The 21,344-nt window shown below is 36.3% G+C and overlaps 1 protein-coding gene across 2 annotated transcripts in view; it reads left to right on the forward strand.

The window, feature by feature from the left end:
• LOC136025215 (prolactin-releasing peptide receptor-like) overlaps positions 1–21,344 on the forward strand; it is a 173,744-nt gene that overhangs the window by 47,830 nt on the left and 104,570 nt on the right. The window lies entirely within an intron of this gene.

Below are 21,344 nucleotides of genomic sequence, written 5' to 3' on the forward strand. Positions count from 1 at the left end.
ACAATTGGATTTGCAATTGACTCTTTTCACTGGAAAGATGTCAGAGTATAACTGGAAAAGTTCTGCTTAAAACTTAGAAGCCATTTCATCACCATTGGTAAGACATAGGATATTGGCCCAGGATTTGGAACTAAGTTTTACTTTGAAATGGACAATCTTCTCGTCAGTAATGGGTCTATATGAATAACTGATCAATGGTTTAGGGGGAAAGGATGATAAAGGGGTCAAAAGATGCATAGATGGTCACTTGCCCCTAATGGAGGAGCTATTTTTGGAGCACAGTAGTAATCTTCAATGTCGGTAAAAATCAAGTCTAGGGTTTTATCACTGCGTGTAGGTGACTTGACTACCTGGTCAAGACTAAGAGCAGCGCTAAGCCACTTTTGGTCTAGCTCATTAGAATCACCACATAATGTAATTGCAGCATAGGGGTACTTGTGGCGGATTCTGTCAGTATAAAGTTGCAGATATGCCGTCAGCTCCTTCTTAAATCCACTACGAGGAGGGTAATAAATAATTCAAAAAATCATGCAAGATACATCTTTTGGGAGGTTTATATCAGAAAAGGTGTATATCGGAGCCTTATGAGCTTAGGGTTGGTGTCGGGAATCTTTTTGCAATCAGATCACTTTTAACACTTATAAAAGGAACTGGAACTTATCATTTGCCCCCCCCCCCCTTCAAAGTTTATACGACCGCCTATTCCACAAAAGCCTTATATACCCCCGAGGAATAAGTTAAAAATCTTTCCCTGGGTATCGGGGGCGGGGGGAGTGTGTTGACTCCTAAATGTTTGTCATCAGATCGTTGGACTGTTTGAAACAAAATGGCTATCTTAAAATTTTGACTGGATGATTTGGGGAAAAGAGGGTTTTGGGGAGGGGGTTTATGCCCACTGATCACTTTTGATGGCTCTTAAAAAGGTAACTATAAATTTCCATTTCCAATAAAGGAGCCACCTCTGATGTTTATACGGCCATCCTTACATAAAACTGCATAGGTTTTAGCTATGCCGGGTTTGAAGTGGAGAGCTTTCATGACACCTCACAACACTCAATTTGTGGACTAAGATGAGTATAAGCAGAGATACTACGAGTAGGTTGGCCGAGCCATCCCCCAAATTCAAACATAGATATTTCATTCCTTTGAATTCTTTTATTTATGCCTGTCCCTTTAACTTGTTTTTTATTCATAATATAAAACAAGAGCTAAGAGCTCATATGGCACTTGTGACGAGGTCGAAAGAGCCAAGAGCCAAGAGCTCATATGGTATGAGCTCTAGCAAAATTCTAAGAATCAATAGATTGCTTTAAAAGAAAAAATTAGAGGCTTAATGCCGGACGGGATTTAAAATAAGAGCTCTAAGTCACGAAGTCCTTCTAAATATAAAAATTCATTAGGATCTGATCACCCATTCGTAAGTTAAAAATACTTACAATTTTTCAAAATTTTCCTCTCCCTTCAGTCCCCCCCCAGATGGTCGAATCGGGGAAAACGACTTTATAAAGTCAATTTGTGCAGCTCCCTGACACGCCTACCAATTTTCATCGTCGTAGCACGTCCAGAAGCACCAAACTCACCAAAGCACTGAACCTCGCCACCTAGCTCCACCAAAGAGAGCGGATCCAGTTCGGTTACGTCAATCACGTATCTAAGACATTTATAAGCGTTTTCCAAGATTTCCGGTGTCCCCCTCCAACTACCCCAAATGTCCAAAGATCTGATCGGGATTTGAAATAAGAGCTCTGAGACATGAGTTGCTTCTAAATATTAAATTTCGTTAATATCCGGTCACCCGTTCTTATGTTAAAAATACCTCAATTTTTCTGTTTTTCCAAATTAGCAGCCCCCCAGCTCACTCAAAGAGAACGGATACAGCAGTCATCAGTCGACTGGTCATTCACGGGATTGACATAGACACAACTTTGGAAGATCTAGAAGCACCACCCCTAAGCGAAGAAGACGTGGAATCGGACACATAGACCAAAAATGAACCACTGTATATTAATCACAAAAAGATGAAATCATTTCTAAAAATTTTAACTGGCATAAAAAACTGATCTTTTTATTATTGTTTGAACAAATTAGAATTTTTTTTATATATGTTGTTCTATATTTATTTAAAAAACCTAGTCTGAAGTTTTTTTTTAACACTTTTTTGAAAAAATATAGAATATAAACCTCACCCCGCTGCCAGCGGGGCTCATGGAGCTTCGCTCTATAGATAATGTTACCTGTAAGCAAGCCCACTTTACGCATTTTTAGTTTCATTGAAGGGAGATTTTAGAAAGGTAAAAAATAAATGCGCTTCTCTAATAATAATAGAGAAACAATATGCGATCATCAGAATCTTGCTATATGCAGTAATGCACACTTTAGAAAACTTGTGACGAAACTAAACCTTTAACCTAAGCTGAAATAAACTAACGAAAGAAGGGGGGGGGTAGTGTCAGATAAACCACCCTGATGTTTGGAAAGACCATAAAATAATTTGTTACTTAGGCCATGTAACATACCAAACAGTCGAGCTGTTAGCTGAATGTACGATCTGACCAAACCGGTTTCATAGCCACAAGGACAAATGACGGGAGACAGAATGCATTGGACTTCTATGATTTGCGCCAAATATGTGTACATCAGGGGGGTGGGGGTAAGGTTAGGTTTTTAACCCTTTTCTGAGATATATTCTCTCTCCCCCCTACTTTGCCAATATATAGCCCAAATTATACTATAGTATAAACTAAACTATTATATTTACATCATTTTTTTTGGTGTATTTCATTATGATTAACGTAACTACAGTTCTTGAGTGTGTTAGGCATAATACATAAGTACCAGTAATTTTCTTTCAAAAGGCCACAGACTAATAGAACCAATTTTCGTTCTTTTTTAGTTAATCACCCCCCCCCCCAAAAAAAACGATCCAAGAGCCTGTGTATGTACCTGCAGTACTTTGAGTCTGCAAGGCTATCGAAATATTCAACACCCGACTTTAGAATAATATCAAAAATGATTACCTTGCCCTTTTGAATTATCGATACCGTTCTTTATAGGTAGGAATTTTTTCATACATTTCAGTTATAATTTTATCCTTATCTTTTGACATAGATTCTTTGAATGACCTGCTCATTTAATTCATGGAAAACGTTTTAAATACGTATTTAAATTGCGCATTTGAAAAGGCGGCCTTTGAAACAGGTGAGCAATAACTGGGGTCCGCGTTGTCTGTGCCCAAAGGACATGGGAACTAATTAAAAGTCAATAGCTAAGTTCATGAATGTAAAATCATCATTGATGACTGTCACAGTGTAAAAATATTTTCCCTTCACTGTGCTGACTGCACAGATGACTGGAACAGTTACATCCGCAGGACTTTGCTTCTTAGGGAATTCCAATTTCGTCAGCAATAGTTAGAGCTTAGGGGTATAAGCCTAGAGAAGGAAACATGTTAAGAAAACATTTCATAATACGCACAATAGCTGGAGCTAACACCTTTTGCAAGGATCCCCCCTATACTTTACCGCCAACCCACCTTCCCCTAAAAAGGAAATATATAGTCCAAATTATATAAAACCAATGCATTCTGTCACCCATCACTTGTTTTCCGGTTCTTCTTTTAAACAGTTAATTCAATTAATAAGTACAAGGTATGAAACAAGAGAGACGCATTGGGAGAATAGAGGGGAAATATATAATTTCGACTGTATATTTACACATTAAGGGGGGGGGAGTAAAATATAGGGAGTTCCATGCAAAATCTGTTTGCTACAATTGTTATGGATATTGTATTCTTATCATGCTTCCTTCTCAAACATGTTTCCTTCTTAACTCGTAAGTTAAAAATACCTCATTTTTCTAATCTTTCAGAATTAACCCTCGCCCCCACTCCCCCAAAGAGAGCACATCCGTCCTGGTTATGTCAATCACGTATCTATGACTTGTGCTTATTTTTCCCACCAATTTTCATCCCGATCCCTCCACTCCAAGCGTTTTCAAAATTTTAGGTCCCCCCTCAATTCCCCCCCCCCCAATGTCACCGGATCCAGTCAGGATTAAAAATAAGAGCTCTGAGACACGATATACTTCCAAACTTCAAATTTCATTAAGATCCGATCACTCCTTCGTAAGTTAAAAATACCTCATTTTTCTAATTTGTGCAGAATTAACCCTCCCCAACTCCCCCAAAGAGAACGGATCTGTTGCGATTATGTCAATCACGTATCTAGGACTTGTGCTTATTTTTCCCACCAAGTTTCATCCCGATCCCTCCACTCTAAGCGTTTTCCAAGATTTTAGGCCCCCCTCAATTCCCCCCAATGTCACCACATCCAGTTGGGATTTAAAATAAGAGCTCTGAGACATGATATCCTTCCAAATTTTATTGAGATCTGATCACTCCTTCGTAAGTTACAAATACCTCATTTTTTTCTATTTTTCAGAATTAACCCTAGCCCCCCCCCCCCAACTCCCCAAAACAGAGAAGATCCGTTCTGGTTATGTCAATTATGTATCTAGGACTTGTGCTTATTTTTCCCACCAAGTTTCATCCCGATCCCTCCACTCTAAGTGTTTTCCAAGTTTTAGGTTTCCACCTTCCAACTCCCCGCCCCCGTCACCAGATCCGGTCGGGAATTAAAATAAGAGCTCTAAGACACGATATCCTTCTAAACATCAAATTTCATTGAGATCCAATCACCCGTTCGTAAGTTGAAAATACCTCATTTTTTCTAATTTTTAAGAATTACCCCCCCCCACTACCCCAAAGAGAGCAAATCTGTTCCGATTATGTCAATCATGTATCTGGGACTTGAGCTTATTTTTCCCATCAAGTTTCATGCCAATCCCTCCACTCTAAGTGCTTTCCAGGATTTTAGGTCTCCCCCCTCCAACTCCCCCCAATGTCATCAAATCCGGTCGGGATTTAAAATAAGAGCTCTGAGACACAATATTATTCCAAACATCAAATTTCATTAAGATCCAATCACCCGCTTATAAGTTAAAAATACTTCATTTTTTCTATTTTTTCCAAATTAACCGGCCCCCCACTCCCCCCCCAGATTGTCAAATTGGGAAAACGACTATTTCTAATTTAATCTGGTCCGGTCCCTGATATGCTTGCCAAATTTCATCGTCCTAGCTTACCTGGAAGTGCCTAAAGTAGCAAAACCGGGTCTAAATATCAAATTTCATTGAGATCCGATCACCCGTTCGTAAGTTAAAAATACCTCACTTTTTCTAATTTTTCAGAATTACCCCCTCCCCAACTACCCCAAAGAGAGCGGATCCGTTCCGATTATGTCAATCATGTATCTGGGACTTTTGCTTATTTTTCCCATCAAGTTTCATCCCAATCCCTCCACTCTAAGTGTTTTCCAAGATTTTAGGTTTCCCCCCTCCAACTCCCCCCAATGTCATCAGATCCAGTCAGGATTTAAAATAAGAGCTCTGAGACACAATATCATTCCAAACATCAAATTTTATTAAGATCCAATTACCCGCTCATAAGTTAAAATACTTCATTTTTCTATTTTTTGCGAATTAACCGGCCCCCCACTCCCCCCCAGATGGTCAAATCGGAAGAAAAGACTATTTCTAATTTAATCTGGTCCGGTCCCTGATACGACTGCCAAATTTCATCGTACTAGCTTACTTGGAAGTGCCTAAAGTAGCAAAACCGGGACCGACAGACCGACAGACAGACAGACAGACAGACCGACAGAATTGGCGATTGCTATATGACACTTGGTTAATACCAAGTGCTATAAAAAAAGTTATTCACGAAATCAGAAATGTGTTTAGTCATATGGGTCATAAAACTTTAGTCGATAAAATCAAATTTAGTACTGCTTAGCAGTCTATATTTCATTAGTTTCTTTTGAGACGCTAGGAACCGCTTTTAAGGCAGGACGGATTCTCAAGGAATCTTCCTATACCTCCCATGTTAAACATTTGGAGTTTGCCTGACATTTCTGATATAGTAATTTTGGCGCTTTTGTTTTAACAGATATAAAAAAAATCTGGTGAACATTTTGATCTAATTAAATCTTAAAGCCGACAATTTTTTTTTTATTGCCAAAATAATTATATAGCCTGTTTTGGGTTTGTATTCTAGATTGCTACAGTTGACACTGTTGTTGTGGGGAATCAAGAAATAGAGCAAAAAATATTCTATTCAACAATCAGAAACTTATTTCTATAATATATAGTTTCTGGCTGCAGTCCCTTCAAACACTTTACATATTAGTGTTCCGAATTCAAAAAATCCCCTCAAAAGACTAGATGCAGCTGTATTCAGAACGCGTGATAATGCATAAACTAGACCAAGAAACTAACCACTCGGATTGTTCTTGATCGATTCAGTGAAGTAATAGTTAGTTGTAACTGGTTTAAAAAGAGTCTGGAGAATAGGTAGCGTGCAGACACCAAACTGCTGGTTAATAAATATACATATATATAAAAATTATATTGTATAAATAATTACAAGAAGAATTGCTAAGGATAGCCTGTGCCTAATCGTAATTTTTAGTGAGAAACCCCTTAAGTTCAACCTTCTCATGTTTACTTAGTAGAAGCGACGATGAAAACTGTTAGCTTTGTCTTGACCGAGTTGCCACCTCTGAAAAAAATTGACTAGGGAGTAAAATGCTTAGAATTCCGCAAGACATTAAACTTTAAGAGTAACAGAAGGATTGAAAAAGGGGCTCTATCTGCCTATTCCAGTCTGGAGAGGGCATTGACCTTTGTTGCCTTCAGTTCACAAGGAGATATGCTAGTTTACAATGAAATGTTTACAATATGAAGAATTCGTGGAAAAATATGAATGAGAATGAACTTGAAATAGGAATTTTGATACCATTCATCTGACCGGAATATGAAGTTATGCTTCGAAGTTCTTTAAATACTATTTGACCAATATATGTTATTGTATAGGCTCTGACTTTATTGAATATAAAAACAGATTTATGAACAATAGAAAAAAATAAGCAGAACAGCATAAACTGCCAAACCTACACCTTTCTCAAGAGTCTATAGTTGCACATAGGATGTTAGTGTGTTAACCGTAAGCAGAGGAGCAGCAAAAAACGAACTTTTGTACTAAACATGAATTAATTTGAAAAATCTTAGAAACTGAAAGATGCGTTATGTATTTCACGCACGTATGCAGTGGAAAGGTTACTAACAAAATTCCTACAAAATCATCATCCTCGGTTCTTTGATAATGAAAAACATTAGAAATTTTGAGAAGAGAAAGGATCTTAGCAAAGAAAATATAGGGCCACTTAAATATAGGTACAAATATTGATTTTGTAGTGTGTTTACCTTAGAAGAGAAGTAGACATTTCATTTCCCCATTAGATTTCTGTCTATGTTATCCTTCGTTTTAAAAGGATTAAGCTTAGTGAGATGCTTCGCAGAGGTCTCGGAACTATTGTCAGGAACAATTTTATTTTCCCACAAATCTCTCTTGAGTAGAAGCACTTTTGATTAGCGTTTGATATGCGAAAAGATATATAAATCTCTTCAACTGCCTATGGTTATGGATTTTCCTCAAAGAAAAAGAAAAGTATATAGGACAGTGAAAAGTCATTTAAACTATGTATATTTCCATCATTGCTGGGTGTATACATGATAAATGAGGTGGAAATGTTTGTTTATGTATTATTACTTTGAATCTCTCATTATTCGATGCAGTTGGAAGTTTGGGCTTCCGGACCTACCATGATGCATTTTTCTGTTTTTTTTCTACCAAGGAAGACTTCTTTTTATTTTAAATGCTACAGTTTGTTTCCTACCCATGGTTCCGAGATAATTCAAAACTCCTTTATGTTTCTAGTTTGAGTCTGCTAGTGTGTATAAATATTATTGTATTTCAGTTTGTGCATGTTTGTGTATGTGCGTGTATGTGTGTGCGTCTGTGTGTGTGGATAAATTCGCAGGTCAGATTGACCTACCATGACAAAGAACAGAAAATAAAAGAACGCGAGAATGGGGTATTATAAGGCCAACAAAAATACTCGACGAAACGAAACGGATAATTCGTAAGGAAAATTGCCTCTCTTCATTAGCACTATAAGAGAAAGACGGAAGAAACATGTTCAAACTCTGGGTTGGGGTCACGTGTCTTCTTGTGATTGTTAAAGTTACGTAGGATTTATCTTAGGAATAAATAAACTAACAGCACCTTGTCTAAAAAAAAAAAAATCATAGTTTTTTTTATTTTACACATAATCTGTATCTCTGTCCAGAGCCAAACCCAAATTTTGATATTTATATATTTCAAAAGCCTGTCTGTATTGCTGGGCCACTCTCTTGACATATGGAATTACACTAACCTGGTAGAAAAATATATTATGTCGTGGGTCGTCATTAATGTGCTCAGCAAGGGCTGAATGAAAAGTTTTAGGGCGTTTTTCCGTCCTTTCGATGTACCGTAAACCACATGAGCAAGGAGTTCTGTAAATACCGAAATTTTTAGACTAAGGACGGGTTCTTAACCCTGATAAAATTGTGATTTAATATTTGTAGTTGATATAGTATAATAGCATAGTTAATAGTTAACTTATCATAAACCTGGTGAAACTATTAAACCAAAAATTTATCAGAGAAAAGATTCCGTCCCTATGTTTAATAATTCTGATGTCTTCAGAATTCCCTCAGTTTATGAATTCGGATGAATTCAGAATTCCTACGGTTTATGGTAAATCGGAAGGACGGAATAACTCTTAACAGATAGAATATATCAGCACTACATTTCAGTTGAAAATGCCCTTAAAAATAGGAAAAAGCCTAAAAATTTTGATTTGGCCCTTGCTGAACACATTTATGACCACCCAAACCGTAACATACTGTTTGACTGGGCTAGCTCGATTTATCAGGATAAGAGGATTTATCAGGATAATTTATCAGGATAAATTTCGGTTTGGCTCTGAGCTGGGATACGGGTGACTCTAAGATAAGAAACTCTTATTTTGGTTTTCTCTGATGAGAAGCTGTTAGTTTATCCATTCAATAAAATAAATCCCAAGTCACTTTAAAAATCACAAGGGTACCCATGCCCTCAGTCGCTCAGACCAAAAAGGACAAGTGCCAGAGAAGCGCAAATTAAAACTGGACAAAACCTGACATAGAATTTTCCGTGCTATCTAGTGGGTTGACTTACCTAGCGAACGAAAGAAATTCTTTCTATCAATTCAGTCACTGATTTAGTACTCCCCCAGTAGCATTTTTTGCTAGTAGTAGATTTTGGTAAATGGCTCACTTTTGAAATCAAAGTTTTTGGATTTTCAATTTCAAATTCTGCTAATGTTTAATATCTTCTGCTAGTTATTCTTATGGTTTTCCGCGTTGTTTGGTTCTTAGGTTTTTAAACTCTTCTAAATTTTTTTTTTTGGTGTTTTCTTTCCATGTTGTTGCTGATCTTATAAAGCCCTAATGGACTCAAACTTGCAATATGAGCCCTAAAGACGTTGGAGAGGAAGAAGTAGGGTGTGCTGAATAGAGTTGACTGAAGCTAAATGGATGAAACTTTATTGGCGTCGTTAAAGCAGGTTGATTGACTAGTGATGTTGGCAACCTTGTTGAAGATAGACAGTTTGACTGAGAAAGCATCCAATGTTAACCTTGTTTTTTTTTGTCACAAAAAGGTTATTTTGGGGCGGTCATAAGAGCGTTGATTTAATAACGACTACTTGATCCACTGCTATAGAACAACACTGCTTTTAAAAGACTTGAAACAGCCCCATTAGAAAATTGTTGCTCTGTATCTCACCATCTTTAAAAATTCTACTTTTTCACCTCGAAGAATATCAAAAAATGTTTTAGGATATTTTATGAAATAACCCTAGTCATACTTTGATTATCCAGCTTTTTTGTTACAACCATAAGGGTTACTAAAAAAAACTGCTCAAGGAATGCGGTTGGTGCGAACCTTGTGGACGTAACTAAGCAACATACCCAATTTTTCATGACTTACAAACTAAATGAGTTTGAGCTACTTTTCCATAAAAAAGAGCTTTCTGCATATCGTCACTACCGTCCAGGCAAAATGTGTCTTTAGATTAGTTACATAGCTAGATTCATCACTAATGTCTTTACTACCCAGGGGTTTATTTTAGTTAAATTTTTTTATTTCTATTTCATCCTCCTAGTTTCTAAAAAAAAATTATGGTAGTCTACTCGTTCTGTCATCTAGTATCACCTTTGGTCATGGTTATAGCACCATCCGAATAATCAAACTTTTCTGCTTTTTACTGCTTCAACATCTACCTAGCTTGAAATGATTTATTCTAATTTAGTTTCTCTTTTTCTTTGGTTTCTTTATCATTAACATGATTACCCTCCTCTTTAGCATTCTCAAGGAATCCTAGCTTATCTGCATAATCAAAGTCAGATATTGTCATACTTTCTAGGCCCAATAGCGGTTGCTAGTTCTCCTAGTGATAAGATCCCACAAACTGATTAACAAAATTCAATTCAGAACAGAAAAGACGAAATTATGTTAGCCTCCTTCATATACAGGATAATTTTTGTCAAATTTAAGGTTATTAACGATCTTTAATTTCTTTTGAATATTTTTTCTTAATTTCTGCTTGTTTTTAATACTTTAGTCAGGGTTATTTCAAGTATGAGGGGGGCTTTCAGAGTCCCAGCCTATACATGTTGCATTAAATTTTAAATTTTGTACAACTTTACTCCGAGAACAAGGCTCCAAGCAATATGTTTGCTTTACAAAATTAAATAAAATTTTCATAGTTAAACTACGATTTCTGCAATAAAAGAGGAAATTTCACCTCCTTAGCAACTATCCTGAAAATTCAACCTGTATTCATTCAATTATATTTTCTTTTAGGGTCAAAGGTAAAATGTATGTTGACCTGAATGCACATCCGATCCATCTGAAGAACCTTTCACAGGAATTCTGAAAATGTGTTTCTAATAACGAATTAGGCAAATTTTCTCAGGCTCATAAATTATGACAAATAGCTTCAAATTTAGTCGATTTTATATATTCTGCATAATCATACAAAGCCAATTATTGATTTGTATATTATTACCAGGGTTTTCTTTCAGAGTTTCACTTTACAATAAGACGATTTACCATTAACACGAGCTACTCTTTATGCATAGTTAGTTACCGCCAACTATATGATTGAATAAATAATAGTTTTTCTATCAAATCCTTAAATCTTAAAATTATTAAGTCAAACCAGGCCCAATGCTAACGAAGAACTTCAACTGTTTTTTTTTTCTCTGCTTAGATAAGCATTTGATCTATTATATCCTAGCACTAAAAGTATTCTACAACTGCTTTTTTGTATCTAAGTTCATTAAGGTTTGTCTCCCTTACGTTTTTTCCCCATCAGCCTTAACACCATCAGCCATTTGCCATGAGCTTAACACCCATCATCCATTTTGAGCATTTAATAATTCTTTTGAATAGTAGTAAGACAAGTCAGAAGCAGCTCTTATAACTTTTATTATATCCTCTCACACAAGACATACAGTGCGTTTCCTTGAATACCTTTTACAAGCAGCCTCTGAAGCTAAAATAAACCTTAAATGCAATTTGTATATGGAAGAAAATTATTATCAATCAATTGCAATTTTACCGATACAGAAGTATTGACTTAACCAAAAGATAAATACTTATCTATGCTCTTATTCTTTTTATTCTTGTTTAGACTATCATAGAAACATATTCACATTCTCTCATCACCAAAATCAGATTCTAGGCCCCTAAGGTCGGTTGCCACAGCTGGAGATTGTATTCCGGGTACCATATTAACAAGAGCTAAGAGCTCATATGGCACTTGTGACGAGTTCCGAAGAGCTAAGAGCCAAGAGCTCATATGGCATGAGCTCTTGCAGAATTCTAAGAATCAATAGATTGATTTAAAAGGAAAATTAGAGGCTTAAAGCCGGTCAGGATTTAAAATAAGAGCTCTGAGACACGAGATCCTTCTAAATATCAAAAATCATTAAGATCTGATCATCCACTCGTAAGTTAAAACTACCTCATTTTTTCTAATGTTTCTTCTCCCTTCAGCCCCCCAGATGGTCGAATCGGGGAAAACGACTTTATCAAGTCAATTTGTAGTGGTCCCTGACACGCCTACCCATTTTCATCGTCCTGGCACGTCCAGAAGCACCGAACTCGCCAAAGCACAGGACCCTCCTAACTCCCCGAAAGAGAGCGGATCAAGTTCGGTTAATTCAATCACGTATCTACGACATTTGCTTATTCTACCCACCAAGTTTCATCCCGATCTCTCCGCTCTGAGCTTTTTCCAAGATTTCTTGTTTTCCCCTCCAACTCCCCCAAATGTCACCAGATCTTGGCGAAATTTAAAACAAAACCTCTGAGACATGAGTTTCTTCGAAATGTCAAATTTCATTAAGATCCGGTCACTCATTCTTAAGTTAAAAATACCTCGGTTTTTCTAATTTTTCCGAATTAACACCCCCTCCAACTCCTCCAAAGAGAGCTGATTCAGTCCGGTTATGTCAAACAAGTGTTTATTCTTCCCACAAAGTTTCATCCCGATCTCTGCACTCTAAGCGTTTTCCAAGATTTCCCGTTTCCCCCTTCAACCCCCCAACATCACCGGATACGGTCGGGATTTAAAATAAGAGCTCTGAGACGCAAGGTCCTTTTAAATATTAAATTTGATTAAAATCCGATCACCCATTCGTAAGTAAGAAATACCACCTTTTTTCAATTTTTCCTCTCCCTCCAGCACTCCAGATGGTCAAATCGGGAAAACGACTGTTATCAAGTCAATTTCTGCAGGTTCCTGACACGCCTACCAATTTTCATCGTCCTAGCACGTCCAGAAGCACCAAATTCGCCAAAGCACTGGAAATTCCCCCAACTCCCGCAAAGAGAGCGGATCCGTCCCAATAATTTCAATCATGCATCTAGAACTTGTGTTTATTTTTCCCGTCAAGTTCCATCGCGATCTCTCCACTCTAAGCATTTTCTAAGATTTCTGGTTTCCAAGAATTCTGTCCCCCTCCCCCCCACAACCCCTATATCCCCGGATCCGACTCGAATTAAAAATGGAGCTTCTGAAACATAAGCTCTTTCTATAAATCAAATTTCATTAAGATCCGATCACCCAATCGTAGGATAAAGATACCTCAATTTTCACGTTTTCCAAGATTTACGACTTCCCCCTCCAACTCCCTTCAGTGTCACCGGATCTAGTCAAGATTTAAAATAAGAGCTCTGAAGCACAAGATCCTTCTAAATATTAAATTTCATTAAGATCTGATCACCCGTTCGTAAGTTACAAATGCCTCATTTTTTCTAATTTTTCCGAAATACCCCCCCCCCCAACTCTCCCAAAGAGAGCGATCGGGCTCGGTCATGTCAGTCACGTACCTTGGACTTGTGCTTATCTTTACACAAAGTTTCATCCTAATTTCTCCACTCCAAGCCTTTTCAAAGATTTCCGGTCCCCTTTACCCAACTCCCCCAATGACACTAGATCCGGTCGGGATTTAAAATAAGAGATCTGAGTAACGAGCTCCTTCTAAATATGAAATTTCATTGAAATTCGATCACTCCTTCGTAAGTTAAAAATATCTCATTTTTTCTATTTTTTCAGAATTAACCCCCTCCCCAACTCCCCCAAAGAGAGCGGATCCATTAAAGTTTATGTCAGCCACGTATCTAAGACTTGTGCTTATTTTTTCCACCAACTTTCATCCCGATCCCTCCTCTCTAAGCGTTTTCCAAGATTTTAGGTTTCCCCCTCCAGCTCCCCCAATGTCACCGGATCTGGTCAGGATTTAAAATAAGAGCTCTAAGACACGATATCCTTCAAAATATCAAATTTCATTAAGATCAGATCCCCTCTCCCCCTCCAGATGGTCAAATAAGGAAATTAATTTGTTCGGGTCCCTGATATGCCTACCAAATTTCATCGTCCTAGCTTATCTGGACATTCCTAAACTAGCAAAACCAGGACAGACAGACTGACAGAATTTGCGATTGATATATGTCACTTGGTAAATACCAAGTGCCATAAAAACATAGATTAATCCGTGCATTTTCAATGTGTCAATCATAAATGATTTATACATTGATAAGAGACTTTAGAGTGAAACTTAACCATAGTGCCAATACAGGACTACTTATATGTATGATCATTGTGCTTCTTGTATTTATTTGGTTATAGCATAGATATATATGTTCCGTAGGCGAATCGTAAAACCTTTCTTTATAGGGCTGCCAAATGATTTTGTTTATTCACACCAAAGTGACAAGCAAAGGCGTGCTGCTTTCAGCCTACGTCTGCAAATATTTGTTCAAGATTATTCAAACTTTAAATTTTCAATTTAGAGATTGTCGCTTCAAATTTCTGCAGACGTTTCCGCTAGGCAATGTATTTTTTCTTCTTGAATAAACAAAATATTCAACCGTAGCAATTTATCTTGGAAAAAAAAAATTTCTTATTTCAGTAACTAAATTGTATCTGATCGTCAATAATTTTCCGCGGCCAAACTAACCAAAAAAAAGCTTAGGAAGAAAATATACATAGGAGTTTCCCTGCGGAAGCATCACATCCCCTCCCCCAAATCCTATACTATTGAGAGTTTCTGGGTATTTAATGTTCAAACTACTGAGTGAAATTTCTTTTTATATTCTCTCCTCCCCCCAAAAGAAATATCTGTACAAACCTAAATATGTGTTTTTTTTCTAGAATTGCATAAAAAACCTCTAACGACAAAGAAATTATTATATTATTCACAATAGACATTGTAAGCTCAAATTACTTATAGAAGTGCCATTTAGACTTTACTTGATGGAGCAATTTATCCAGTTATTAATCCTATTAATTAAATAAAAAACAAGTTTGTTTAACTGAAAGTAAGGAGCGACAATAAAACTTAAAACAAACAGAAATTATTCCGTATATGAAAGGGGCTTTTCCTCCTCAACGCCCCGCTCTTTACGCTAGAGTTTGACTCTTTCTCTTAACGCTACTTTTTAAAACAGTATAAAACTTGCTACAAACTTGGTGCTGCTGGAAGATCCGTAAGGATATGGTATATAATGCCGTTTTGGAGTTTTCATCCCCAATTCTTAGAATCAAGGGCAGTGCTCTGAGACCCGATGTAATATTTGTGCTGGAAGGAAAGTTTTGTAGCATCCAACGATTGAGTGAGCAAAAAGAAGCAGTTTGAAGGTTTCAGTCTAAATACAATGGTATCGATGTCCCAACTTGCACATGAAGTGGTTACCTTAGGCTCACTGTGCAAGTGGACCTTATAGTGCTCAGGATTACACTGATAAAGTAACAATACCGACAAGGCGGTTTGTCACCGATAACTACAGCATCCCAAGTCTTCAAACACTCAACCGCTGGAAGCACAATAAGTAAGTCATCATCAGCTTTGGCTTGGATGGTTCTCAAACCTTTTCCTTGCAAAAAACCAGAAAGTACATTGACGAAACGGGCTTTATTCTTTTTGCACCAAAGAAATTCCTCTTTTTGGGTGGTCAGTCTCCTTTCTGGGCTAAACAGTACATTCCGTCCAGTGAAACGGTAGTAGTGACACCATAGTCCATTCTAGCAGGCCCGTATGGGGTATACCTGAAGTTGTGAATACCTTAAGACGTTGGTATTATTGATTATGTACACCCGGTTGTTACGACATAGAAGATTGTTTACGCAAGTGAATGTATTGAAGATGACGAATTTTGCGTGACTTATTTTGTTAGAGCTAACGCAAGATTTGGTATACTTACATCAGTATTAGAAAAGAATTCAGAGCTTCAACATTGTGGATATTAACTTTTGTTCTTAGCATACTTTTTAGTAATGGATGCTTTTACTCTATTGGAAGTTGAAGGTTCTTGCATCACTGAAATAAAACCAAAAGTATCCAATAATGTAATAGAAATTACAAGGGGTTGTCAGCTAACCCTTGAATGGGATGAGGTGTTTGCAAGATATGTAATATCATTAAGCAAATTCAAGTTAGTAGAACAGTTATGTTTTGGAGCAAAAATCAGTATAATACGTATACAGAGACTAAAAGATGGATTAAATGCATTAGTGAAATATATTGAAGACAATTATCTGAATCGATATATAGGAAAGGAGTGAGTTTGTTACTATTCCATTTTTGAAAAGTTTTTCCTGTTGGATAGTATATTGGTGATGAGAAAGTGGAAAGAGTCTTCATTCCTTGGCTTTGTTAGTCTATAATCACCATTGAGAGTGTCAGGATTAAAATAGGTTGGATTTGAGAAAAAAAATCATGTAGAATCTTTTGAAGAAATAATCGATTCTAAATGATCATTTTTCATGAGTTACCAGTTCAAAGAAAAATATTCTCTCAAGGAAAGATTGACGATATAATGAAAAATGATTACCCATCTTTGGACTGTTGAATGAGACTTTTACTTCGCGGGCCTAATGCATTTACTCACTCTATGTGAGACAGTGGTTAATTAAGTTGTGTTTAACTCTTTTGTCAGAATATCCAAAGACTCGTCAATGCAATTTAAAAGGGGACTGGTTTTAATGGTAAATGTATTTTGACATGATAAAATAAGATTATTTTATTACCGAGAGAACCATGTAATGAAATAGGGGGGAGGTTTTTAGCTGTTAATTTCAATAGAGAATTATAACAGCTCCAATTAGCGTACACTCATCCCAATCTTTTTTTTTGGGGGGGGGGAAATCTTTAGTGACCTTAGAAGCTTGCATGTTGATATTCTTGGATAATATCTTTAAAAAAAGTCTTCTTCAACTATTCATCTCGAAAGCTAGACTAATGAATTGGCAAGTTTGCATATGGGTTTTATAGGCACAAGCGAACAAAAGGAATTATCCAGTTCATTACTCGCTATGAGAATGACAACCTGTTGCATAGCCATGTTGTTTGCTTTTGAAAATAAGTAGATGTCAAGACCACGTGACGGGACACCTTTGTGTGTTAGCAGCAATGAAAATAAAACTGACAATCCAAACAAAGGCTTGTGGAAGCCTCCTCCACAAATCTATGTCATAACATAAGTAAATATTTAGCTATGCTAAATTTTTTATTGGAAATATATCTTGAGGCGAAAACATCTTTACTAGCACCTTGCCCTGAGGGTTTTTCCTTCTTGACCCCGTGGGTAATTGAACATTTGCATATATAAACAATTACGTAACAGTCATGAAAAAAATATCGAAGAAAATAAATTCCATAAAGCATTACGTAACAACCAGGTCTATACAATCAATAATATCAGCGTCTTAAGGGATTAGCAACTTCAGGTATACCCTTAACGGGGTCACTATACACAGGTTATGTTTAAGATTATTCATATCTTTTGTTGAAGCAGCGATGGCGTAGCCACCAAAGGTATTAATGACGTCTGGAAAACTGGCCAAAACATAGTTTCAGTAACGGTATAAGATCTCCATAAAATTTCTTTATTTGCCCACTGAGCCCCTTGAAGCAAAGCACCCCTGTCAAAGATGTAGGTGCTAATTAGCCTAAGCTTTCCCCTCACAGCATCAATTTCTGAAATTCTTTTGATAATTTTTGCCAGCTCTGGTTTATCTGGATTTTGGAACGTTCCAGAATCTATCTTACGTTGCTTTTTAGCAATTCTGGCACGTTGCGGAAGCCAAAATACAACCATTAAGCTTAATGCTACCATTCAAATGCTACGAACCCGAGAAATTTTTCTGATTCTCTTAAAAGGGGGAAAATACCAACGAAAATCAAGTTCTCTGTATGAATATCACACCATCAAATTCAGCACATTAGGAAACCCCTATAGATAGGTTTCAAATTCCTTTTTACAAAAGTGTGGAATTTTGTATTTTTTTGGCCCAGAAGAAAGATTACAGATACTTTTTCGTTTTTTGTTTATTATTTGTTTCCTACGAGTGATCGTACCAAACCACTTGTCCCAGAAGATTGAGAGAGGATTTACTTGAACGGATATCAGAATTTCTAATGCCCTTCTTAAGTGTCCAAAACTGGAGTGAAACTAAACCTTTTCCACTATCCCTTCTCCTTACAGTTATCCAATTAAAAAATAGCGATAGTGATTTGGTTCGATAAAGCTGAAAGTTTCCCAAAACTATGCCTTTGGGGATGACAATTTCCCCCACAGCCCCTGGGGAAAGAGCTGTAAATTATGCAATTAGCCCATTTTTCACACATGGTATTTATTATTGGGAAATACGAAGAATCTTCATGGTTGGGGGAATTTTCTGCGAGAGGGGGAGGGAATTTTATATGGCGAGAATTTTCCATAGGGAAGATAGCATCTGGGAAGAATTTTAAACTGGTGGGGCTGAGGGGATTTTTTTGTTCCCCTCGAAGGAACTGAAGCAGTTTCAACTGAAAGGAAGAAGCAACATTAAAACTTAGAACAAAGAGAAATAATTTCGTTTATCAGGTGGGCTACCGCTTCCTTAGCCTTCACTCTTTCAAACAGTTCGTGGTAACGAACTGTAGTAAGGAGCGACCCGGCTCAATAGTAAACGAAACTCTAAAAAACGGAATTTTGATGCTAAAATATACATCAAAAGAATTAGATTTTCATGCCGATTTTAAATATATAAGTTTCATAAAATTTAGTCTTTGTCATCAAAAGTTACGAGCCTGAAAAAATTTGGCTTATTTTAGAAAATAGGAGAAAACACCCCCTAAAAGTCACAGAATCTTAACGAAAATCACACCATTGCATTCGGCGTATCAGAAAACCCTATAACAAAATTTCCAAGTTCCAATCTACAAAAATGTGGAATTTCGTATTTTTTGCCAGAAGACAAATCACGGGTGCGTGTTTATTTGTTTATTTGTTTCCTTTTTTTTCTTTTCCCCAGGGGTCATCGTATCGACCAAGTGGTCCTAGAATGTCGCAAAAGGGCGCATTCTAACGGATATGAAAAGTTGTAGTGCCCTTTTTAAGTGACCCAAAAAATTGGAGGGCACCTAGGCCCCCTCCCACGCTCATTTTTCTCCAAAGTCAACAGATCAAATTTTGAGATTGCCATTTTGTTCTGTATAGTCAAAAACAATAATAACTATGTCTTTGGGAATCACTTACTCCCCCACAGTCCCTGGGGGAGGGGCTGGAAGTTACAAATTTCGACCATTGTTTACATATAATAATGGTTATTGGGAAGTGTAGTTGTTTTCAGGGGATTTTTTTGGTTTTGAGGGTGGGGTTGAGGGGAGGGGGCTATGTGGGAGGATCTATCCTTGGAGAAATATGTCATGGGGGAACAGAAATTCAATGAAAAGGGCGCAGGATTTTCTAAAATTACTGTAAAAAAAAACAATGTAAAAATAAACATGGAAAAGTTTTTTCAATTGAAAGTAAAGAGTAGCATTGAAACTTAAAACGAACGGAGATTATTACGCATATTAGGGGTTCTAAAAATACTTTAGCATAAAGAGCGAGGTATTTAGGAGGAGATAAATACCTAGCTCTTTATGCTATAGTATTTTTAGTAATTTCAACTATTTATTCTACGGCCTTTCTGATTCAGGGGTCATTCTTAAAGAATTGGGACAAAACTTACGATTTAGTGTAAAGAACGAGGTATTAATGAGGGTACAAACCCCCTCATATACATAATAAAAATCAAAGAATATAAAAGTTTGTTACGTAAGCTAATTCTTAAGTTACGTATATTTTTTACTAATAAAAAAATTCGTTAAAAATTAAAATTTATAGTTGCCTTTTTATGTAACCGAAAAATTGCATGGCAATTAGGCCTCCTTCCCCATCCCTTATTTCTCAAAATCGTCTGATCAAAACTAAGAGAAAGCCATTTAGTCAAAAAAGGAATTAATTTGCAAATTTCATTTTAATAATTTATGTGTGGAGAGCCAAAATCAAACATGCATTAATTCAAAAACGTTCAGAAATCACATAAAAAAACTAGTTTTTTTAACTGAAAGTAAGGAGCGACATTAAAACTTAAAACGAACAGAAATTACTCCGTATATGAAATGGGTTGTCCCCTCCGCAATCCCTCGCTCTTTACGCCAAAGTTTGACTCTTTGCCACAATTCTGCCTTTTAAAACAATTAAAAGCTTTAGCGTAAAGAGCGAGGGATTGCGGAGGGGACAACCCATTTCATATACGGAGTAATTTCTGTTCGTTTTAAGTTTTAATGTCACTCCTTACTTTCAGTTAAAAAAAACTAGTTTTTATGTAATACACTAAAGTTTTAAAGTTCTTGAAAATATCTCTCGTTCGAATTAAACGAATTGCTTTTTAAGAAGTCTTTCTTAGAGGATTGTGAAAAAAAAATCAGACTTTAACGTGAAGGGAGGGGGTTGAGGAAGGGGTATCCCCTCAAATATGGAATAATATCTGTTCTTTTGGTGTTTTCATCTTGCTCCTTACTTTAAGTTGAAAAAAATGTTTGTTTTTTTATTTAGTCATGTTCAAAAATCTACAGTTCCTTATCCAAGTAATTTCAAATTATTAAGAAGTACTTGATAAGCAAAATTTAAGTAAGGAGCGATTAGGTTCAATAGTAGCCTGATTTTGGAGTTTTCATCTTGCTCCTTACTTTAAGCTGAAAAAAAATGTTTTTTTTTTTTATTTAGTCATGTTCAAAAATCTACAGTTCCTTATCCAAGTAATTTCAAATTATTAAGAAGTACGTGATAAGCAAAATTTAAGTAAGGAGCGATTAGGTTCAATAGTAACCGAAACACTAAAACACTGAATTTTGAAAACTATAGATACATCAAGAGCATTGGGTATTATGACTATTCAAAATACGAAAAATACCTTGAAATTCAACGTTACCCATCGAAAACTATGACCTAAGAAAAATTGCCTGATTTTCAAAAAAGGGGGGAACAACCCCGAAATGTCAAGCAATTTTAATAAAAATCATGCCATGTTATTTTTTTAAAGAGTATACTACCAATTTTTGTCTTGGGCAAATATTGTTAAGGGTCTCAATTTTTGAAAAAGACTTTGCGTATAAAGGGTCTCAAAAATTCTTTGAATAGTTCAAACATATTTTACGATTACAATTGCAGATCATACACATATTGCCTAAATTGTAAATTAGAATTTACTTTGATTGTGAACAGTATTGAATAATTTATCGGCACAAATTTGTTACAAGACCAACCAAATAAAATAAACAGAATTTGAAAATATTTTCCGAAAGAGATTAATAAAAAGAAAACTGTCTTTCTTTTCAACAAGCGAAGCTCAGTTTCATGGTAATTGTCGGTAACAACCTAAGGATATTAGATGTTCTGTACGGCTAACTAAATCTAAGTATATAATATACCGTTTGAAATTTCTATCTTCTTCTGTTCCAAAGATGGTATCTAAAAC

The sequence above is a fragment of the Artemia franciscana genome, chromosome 3 (genome assembly GCF_032884065.1).
Source record: "Artemia franciscana chromosome 3, ASM3288406v1, whole genome shotgun sequence".
NCBI classification, from domain to species: domain Eukaryota; kingdom Metazoa; phylum Arthropoda; class Branchiopoda; order Anostraca; family Artemiidae; genus Artemia; species Artemia franciscana.